Below are 8,689 nucleotides of genomic sequence, written 5' to 3'. Positions count from 1 at the left end.
TGCAGCTAATAGTTATAGTGCTCTCATTGTTGTCCAGTGATTTTAATCATGTTTGCCTTACTGTGTTATTGACAATTAAAATAAGCACATGAATATATTTTAAAGCATCAAACATGCACCCCTGGAGCACCTGTACACCTACTCATTCATGCAATTATCTTATCAGCCAATCATGTCGATCAAAATCATACAGCAGCTTCAGATAATGATGTTCACATCATCCATCAGAATGGGGAAAAAATGTGATCTTGGTGATCATCACTGTGGCATGATTGTTGGTGCCAGACAGGCTAGTTTGAGTATTTCTATAACTGCTGATCTCCTGGGCTTTGACAAAATAAAGTCTCTAGAGTTTACTCAGAATGGTGCAATAGAGAAAGAAAAAACATCCAGTGAGCGGCAGTTCTGTGGATGGAAACACCTTTATATTTATATAGGTATATAAAACACACCAAACCGATCAGTCATAACATTAAAACCACTGACAGGTGATGTGAATAACATTGATTATCTTGTTACAGTGGTACCTGTCAAGGGGTGGGAAATATTAAGCAGCAAGTGAACAGTCAGTTCTCAAAGTTACATGTTGGAAGCAGGAAAAATGGGCCAGGGTAAGGATCTGAGTGACTTTGACAAGTGCCAAATTGGGTCAGAGCATCTCCAAAACGGTAGGACTTGTAGGGTGTTCCTGGTATGCAGTGGTTAGTACCTACCAAAAGTGGTCCAAGGAAGGACAAACAGTGAACTGGTGACAAGGGTCATGAGTGCCCATGCTGACCCCTCTCAACCGCTGAAAGCGGCTACAATGGGCACGTGAGCATCAGAACTGGACCATGGAGGACTGGAAGAAAGTTGTCTAGTCTGATGAATCATGTTTTCTTTTACATCATGTGGATGGCCGGGTATGTGTGCATTGCTTACCTGGTGAAGAGATGTCACCAGGATGCACTATGGGAAAAAAGCAAGCTGGCGGAGGCAGTGTGATGCTCTGGGCAATGTTCTGCTGGGAAACCTTAGGTCCTGGCATTCATGTAGATGTTGACTTGGCCTCCAAATTCCCCAGATCTCAATTTTTTCAAGCATTTGTGGGATGTGCTGGACAAACAAGTCTGATACATGGAGGCCCCAACTCACAACTTACAGGACTTAAAGGATCTGCTGCTAACGTCTTGGTGCCAGATACCACATCACACCTTCAGAGGTCTTGTGGAGTCCATGCCTCGATGGATTAGATCTGTTTTGGCACCACAAGGGGGACCTACACAATATTAGGCAGGTGGTTTTAATCATATCTTGATTGCTTCATTTCACATCCATTGTGGTGGTATACAGAGGCAAAATTACAAAAATTGTCACTCTCCAAATACTTATAAATTTGACTGTATACAGTCAGGTCCATAAATATTGGGACAGTGACACAGTTTTGGTAATTTTGCCTCTGTACACCACCACAGTGGATTTGAAATGAAGCAGTCAAGATGTGTCTGAAGCGTAGACTTTCAGCTTTAATTCAAGGGGTTTAACAAAAATATTGCATTAACCGTTTAGGAATTACAGCCATTTTTTACAGAGTTCCTCCATTTTCACAGGCTCAAAAGTAATGGGACAATTGACTGATAAGCAGTTTCATGGCCAGCTGTGGCCTGTTTCCTCCTTATATCATGATAAATTAAGGAGATAAAAGGTCTGGAGCTGATTCCAAGTGTTGAATTTGCATTTGGTAGCTGTTCATGGGAACTCTCAATATGCCGTCCAAAGAGGTGTTGATGCAAGTGAAGGAGGCCATCATTAGGCTGAAAAACCAAAACAGACCTATCAGAGAGATAGCAGAAACTTTAGGAGGGCCAAATCAACAATTTGGTACATTCTTAAAAAGAAGGAATGCACTGGCGAGCTCAGCAACACCAAAAGGCCTGGGAGACCACGGAAAACAACTAAAGTGGATGATTGCAGAATTCTTTTCTTATTGAAGAACAACCCCTTCACAACATCTAGCCAAGTCAGGAACACTCTGGAGGAGGTAGGCCTATCATTGTCAAAGTCTACAATCAAGAGCCACCTTCATGAATGTAAATACAGACGGTTTACCTCAAGATGCAAACCGCTGGTAACACTCAAGAACACAAAGGCCAGATTAGACTTTGCTAAAAAACCTCTAAAAAAAAGCCTGACCAGTTCTGATGCAAGATTAACTTGTACCAGAATGATGGGAAGAGAAAAGTATGGAGAAGGAAAGGAAGGGCTCATGATCCAAAGCATACCACATCATTCGTCAAACATGTGGAGGCAGTGTTACGGCATGGGCATGTTTGGCTGCCAATGGAACTGGGTCACTGGGGTTTATTGATAATGTGACTGTTGATAGAAGTAGCAGGATGAATTCTGAAGTGTACAGAGCTATACTTTCTGCTCAGATTCAGTCAAATGCTGCAAAACTGATAGGACAGCGCTTCACAGTACAGACGGATAACAACTCAAAACATACTGTGAAAGCAGCCCAAGAGCTTGGAAATTAAATGTTCTTAAATGGCCGAGTCAGTCACCTGACCTCAACCCAACTGAGCTGCTTTTCACTTACTGAAGACAAATCTGAAGGCAGACTGACCCACAAACAAGCAGCAACTGAAGGTGGCTGCAGTAAAGATTTGGCAAATCATCTCAAGGGAGGAAACTCAGCATTTGGTGATGTCCAAGGGGTCCACACTTCAGGTAGTCATTGACTGCAAAGGATTTACCTCCAAGTAATAAAAATAATCCTAATATTTATGATTATATTAGTTTGTCCCATTACTTTTGAGCCTGTGAAAATGGAGGAACTCTGTAAAAAATGGCTGTAATTCCTAAACGGTTAATGCAATATTTTTGTTAAACCCCTTGAATTAAAGCTGAAAGTCTACGCTTCAGTCACATCTTGACTGCTTCATTTCAAATCCACTGTGGTGGTGTACAGAGGCAAAATTACCAAAACTGTGTCACCGTCCCAATATTTATGGACCTGACTGTATATACTGTGTACATGTGTATATACAAACATATGCCAACAGTAAAGTTTGAGGAGGGATAATGGTGTGGGGCTGTTTATCAGGGTGATCAGCTTGGCCTCATAGATCCAGTAAATGATAATGTTAATACTATAGCATACAAAAACATTTTAGACAATTTTGGCTTCATTAAAGATCAGTTACAGTGTTTTAGTATTTAGTATGCCATCCTTTATTTCACAGAACTTTTTGACAATGTCTGGGCATGGAATCAGCCAGTTTCTGTAAGTTATGGTGGAAGTTTCCTCCAGGTTTCAGCCCAAAAAACTTTCAGTTTGTCCACATAGGGCATCAACAATCTTCTCCATTGCATCCCAAAGATGCTCTATAGAGTTTAGGTCAGGGCTCTGGGAGGGCCATTTTAAGTCTTGAACTTTCTTTTTTGGCAATATAAGGGCAGCTGGTATGCTTTGCATCATTATCCTGCTGAAAAATCAACTTCTATCACTTGAATAATTTCTTTGCTGTAGCAAAAACAGCCCCAGACTTTGATATTTTCACCTCCATGCAATTCTTCTCCTGGCTTTCTCCACACAAACACTCTACCATCAGATAGCTGCAAGTTAAATTTGGATTCCTCTGAAGATAGTTCTCTCAGAAGCTGCTATCTTTCTGTGCATGTTCTTTGCAAATTTCTTATTCTTGAGGCTGATAAATTGTTGTAATCTGGCTGATAAATTGTAATCTGCTACATTACTCACCCTCTGTACCTATGCTTGTTGATCCTGTTTTGAATAGTTTGTGATCTATTTGTATCTGGCAATTTTGACTGATGACTGAAGCAATCATTGCTGCTGCTCCTTTTCCTGTTTTTCCTGATTTTACTCACAATTAGTCTGCTGGTGGCCTTACTGGGTCTGCCTGTATGTTATCAGTGCTGATCTGGCAAATAGAGTGGCCTTCTTTTTGCAAAAGATGATGCTAGATTTCTTCTCCAAACTTTTTTAGGCTGTATAAATCCACTATAATTTACCTTGTGAAAGTCAGTGAATATCAAACATTTGTAAGTATGGCTGAAGTGTCCAAATACTTTAATCAAGTTCTCACTGTGCCCAGATTTGTTCAACATATTGTGTGTAAATGTCCCTAGCTCGTTGGCTTGTTGATTAGGCTATCTAGCTAGCTAGTCTTCGGTATAGTCTGGTTGCTGAAAAACAGATTTGATGGTAGATGTGCGCAAACCGCTAAGTGAATTAATTCAAATCTAACAAACAAATACAAACAGTATTTTATTGCAATGCTTAATTTGTTTTCCAGTTTATACCGATCTATGTCCCAGTTTATTTGCAGTAGTGCTCCTCACCCCATCCACCTGAAGTGTGGGCACTTGGCTGGCTGGCATAAGATTTTTTTTCATAACAATTGTGTTTTTTCTTTATGTGGCATGAGATCTAGCTGAAACTGCGACCTCCCAGTCACTGTCAGAGTTATAACACCTTCCAAATATGACTTTAACCCGTGGTGGCAGCCATTAGAGGGTGTCGTAACACTGTGCGTGGTGTCTAATTGGGAGGTCATAAACTTGTCATTTCTGAAGGTAGTAAGGCACCCTTGTCCACCATGTTCCCTCAGTGCCCAACATGGGATCTCACCCTTGTACTGCAGTCCCAAAAGACCCCCCTTGTGAGCCCATGCAGGTTGCTTGACTGAAGAGGGTCTCTCTAAAACCTTTTTGCTAGCGATCACTTCAGCAAAAGTGGAAGAATTACATGCCTTGGGGATAAGCTCGTCTTATGTCACATGGTGGCCAGGGTGACCTTGTGGTTGAACCCTGGGTTTCTGTCCAAAGTCATATGACCCACTTTTGTTAACCAACCTACTGACCATTGTATGAGCTCCTGCTTGGTTGGTTCTGGTTCCAAATGACAGAACAACAGGGAACCCTGATGGTTGAAGGTCTTTTGCATGCAAGAAGGTATCCAGGTGGTTCTCAATGGCCCTGGTTGTTATTTAGTGTTCACAGAACCACAGTAACATAGATAACTAACATTCTTTGTTTACATTCTACAAACTAGCTGTCTCTCTCTCTCTCTCTCACACACACACACACACACACACAGTAAGAGCTTGAAGAGTTCATTTTACTGTGTTTTTTCCAGCTTTGTCATACTTACAAGTGAATCAAAGAGTATGATGACAAACTCCAGAGGGATGCCAAGCAAAATTAATTGGATAAAATATTGTTTTATTGACAATGTGTCCTTGTGGGGTCATCCAAATACAACAGTGTAATTATGCCTCTGGCCATGAGAGGTGGAAGGGCCATTGCCATACAACTAAAAAGCAAGCTGTGGTGCTAGACAGAGGCAAATGGGTAGGACTTGGTTTTGATTGGAATTGGAATGCCTGTTCTTGGAAGGCAACCTTAGTAAGCTTCTATGTTCTAGAGCAATGGAAAGCTGAATGGGACCTCACTCAGGCTCCTGCAGTGGTTCTGCTATAAGGAGAACTCTGCTACATGCAGTTGTAGTTCTGGGCTCAGCAATTTCAGTTGAGCCAAAACTGACGCCTAGAGAGAGACACTGATAGCTTTCTTGGCTTCTTGCTCTTATCAGGCACAGTTGGGCATGGAGTTTTGATCAGCTCCATGATCAGCAGGTATTGTGATGTTTCTCTGTGATGGTCAGTGACAAAGTATTGTGAAAAACTGATGTGAAAACTCAGAACGTCTAAGGAAGATATACCCAGTGAGGGACTCAGCGATGTTTAGTGCAGTATTTAGCAACAGAACAGTTGCAGACAGTACAGGAGTGATAGATAAAGCTAACAAGCTAATGAGGGAGCCTAAATCAAGCTAGTATCCGTGGAACTCTGAATGGCTCCAAAAAGTACAAAATGCACTCTGTGCAAAATAAGTAATGCAAGTAAACACAGGAACAGAAAAAACTAGTAACCTTGGTTGATTGATCTAAGAAATTTACAGTGAACAGGGTTACACTGACATTTTCAGAAAGCATATATCATGAGTTTTTGTCACAAGCTATATATATATATATATATATACACTATATTACCAAAAGTATTCGGTCACCTGCCTTGACTCACATATGAACTTAAGTGCCATCCCATTCCTAACCCATAGGGTTCAATATGATGTCGGTCCACTTTTTGCAGCTATTACAGCTTCAACTCTTCTGGGAAGGCTGTCCACAAGGTTGAGGAGTGTGTTTATAGGAATTTTTGACCATTCTTCCAAAAGCGCATTGGTGAGGTCACACACTGATGTTGGTCGAGAAGGCCTGGCTCTCAGTCTCCGCTCTAGTTCATCCCAAAGGTGTTCTATCGGGTTCAGGTCAGGACTCTGTGCAGGCCACTCAAGTTCATCCACACCAGACTCTGTCATCCATGTCTTTATGGACCTTGCTTTGTGCACTGGTGCACAGTCATGTTGGAAGAGGAAGGGGCCCGCTCCAAACTGTTCCCACAAGGTTGGGAGCATGGAATTGTCCAAAATGTTTTGGTATCCTGAAGCATTCAAAGTTCCTTTCACTGGAACTAAGGGGCCAAGCCCAACTCCTGAAAAACAACCCCACACCATAATTCCTCCTCCACCAAATTTCACACTCGGCACAATGCAGTCCGAAATGTACCGTTCTCCTGGCAACCTCCAAACCCAGACTCGTCCATCAGATTGCCAGATGGAAAAGCGTGATTCATCACTCCAGAGAACGCGTCTCCACTGCTCTAGAGTCCAGTGGCGGCGTGCTTTACACCACTGCATCCGACGCTTTGCATTGCACTTGGTGATGTGTGGCTTGGATGCAGCTGCTTGGCCATGGAAACCCATTCCATGAAGCTCTCTGGGTACTGTACTTGGGCTAATCTGAAGGTCACATGAAGTTTGGAGCTCTGTAGCAATTGACTGTGAAGAAAGTCGACGACCTCTTTGCACTATGCGCTTCAGCATCCGCTGACCCCTCTCCGTCAGTTTACGTGGCCTACCACTTCGTGGCTGAGTTGCTGTTGTTCCCAAACTCTTCCATTTTGTTATGATAAAGCTGACAGTTGACTGTGGAATATTTAGGAGCGAGGAAATTTCACGACTGGATTTGTTGCACAGGTGGCATCCTATGACAGTTCCATGCTGGAATTCACTGAGCTCCTGAGAGAGGCCCATTCTTTCACAAATGTTTGTAAAAACAGTCTGCATGCCTAAGTGCTTGATTTTATACACCTGTGGCCAGGCCAAGTGATTAGGACACCTGATTCTGATCATTTGGATGGGTGACCGAATACTTTTGGTAATATAGTGTATATATATATATATATAATCTTGGCATGCAAATGTTTGGGCACCCCTGGTTAAAATTTCTGTTACTGTGAATAGCTAAGTGAGTAAAAGATGACCTGATTTCCAAAAGGCATAAAGTTAAAGATGACATTTCTTTAAGCAAGATTACTTTATTTCCATCTTTTAGAGTTTCAAAATAAATAAAAAGGAAATGGACCTGAAGCAAAAGGGTTTGGGCACCTGGTATGGTCAGTACTTAGTAACACCCCATGGCAAAACCTTCAGCTCGCGCCTCCCGAGGTAGTCCATTGTCAATTTTGAGGTGTGTTTAGGATCATTCTCCTGTTGTAGAAGCCATCCTCTTTTCATCTTGAGCTTTTTTTTCTTTCTTTTCTTTTCTTTTTTTTTTTTTTTTTTTTTATTTAAACAGTGTGATGTTTGCTTCCAGAATTTGCTGGTATTTAATTGAATCCATTCTTCCCTCTACCAGTGAAATGTTCCCCGTGCTCCTGGCTGCAACACGAGCCCAAAGCATGATCAATCCGCCCTGTGCATAACAGTTGGAGATGTGTCCTTTTCATGAAATTCTGCACCCTTTTTTCTCCAAACATACCTTTGCCAAACATACCTTTGTCATTGTGGCCAAAAAGTTCTATTTTTACTTCATCAGTCCACAGGAATTATTTCCAAAATGCATTGTTTAGATGTTCATTTGCAAACTACTGATGCTGATGCAATTTTGTGGTGAGGATGCAGGAAAGGTTTTTCTTCTGATGACTCTTCCATGAAGGTCATATTTGTGCAGGTGTCGCTGCACAATAGAACAGTGCACCACCACTCCAGAGTCTGCTAAATCTTCCTAAATCTTTTGCAGTGAAAGGGGAGGGGTTTGATTTTCCTTTTTTTTAGCGATTATTTAGCAATCCTACGAGCAATTCTCTTGGAAAGTGTCCTTGGTCTGCCAGACCTCAACTAGACCTCCACCAATCCTGTTAACTGCCATTTCTTAATTACATTGATAACTGAGGAAATGGCTACCTGAACACACTTTACTATCTTCTTATAGCCTTCTCCTGCTTTGTGGGCATTAATTATTTTAATTTTCAGAGTGCCTGAGGTTTGAAGAGTCAGAGTATTTATATAGCTTTGAAATTTGTATATAGTCTTTCCTAACGATGATTATGAACAAGTCATAGCTGTAATGAACTAATAAAGGTCTGAGAGCTTGGTAAAAGTTATCCACGAGCTCAAATTTCTTGGGGTGCCCAAACTTTTGCATGGTGCGCCTTTCCTTTTTTTAAAAAAAAAAAACTCTAAAATTGTATAAAACAAAAATAATAGACTAATCTTGCTTAAAATGTTAAAAAGAATGTTTCATCTTTAACTTTATGCCTTTTGGAGATCAGTTCATCTTCTA

The sequence above is a fragment of the Pangasianodon hypophthalmus genome, chromosome 1, assembly GCF_027358585.1.
Source record: "Pangasianodon hypophthalmus isolate fPanHyp1 chromosome 1, fPanHyp1.pri, whole genome shotgun sequence".
In the NCBI taxonomy this organism is placed as follows: Eukaryota; Metazoa; Chordata; class Actinopteri; order Siluriformes; family Pangasiidae; genus Pangasianodon; species Pangasianodon hypophthalmus.
The sequence above is the reverse complement of the archived record's forward strand: the minus strand, read 5'-3'. Positions refer to the sequence as shown.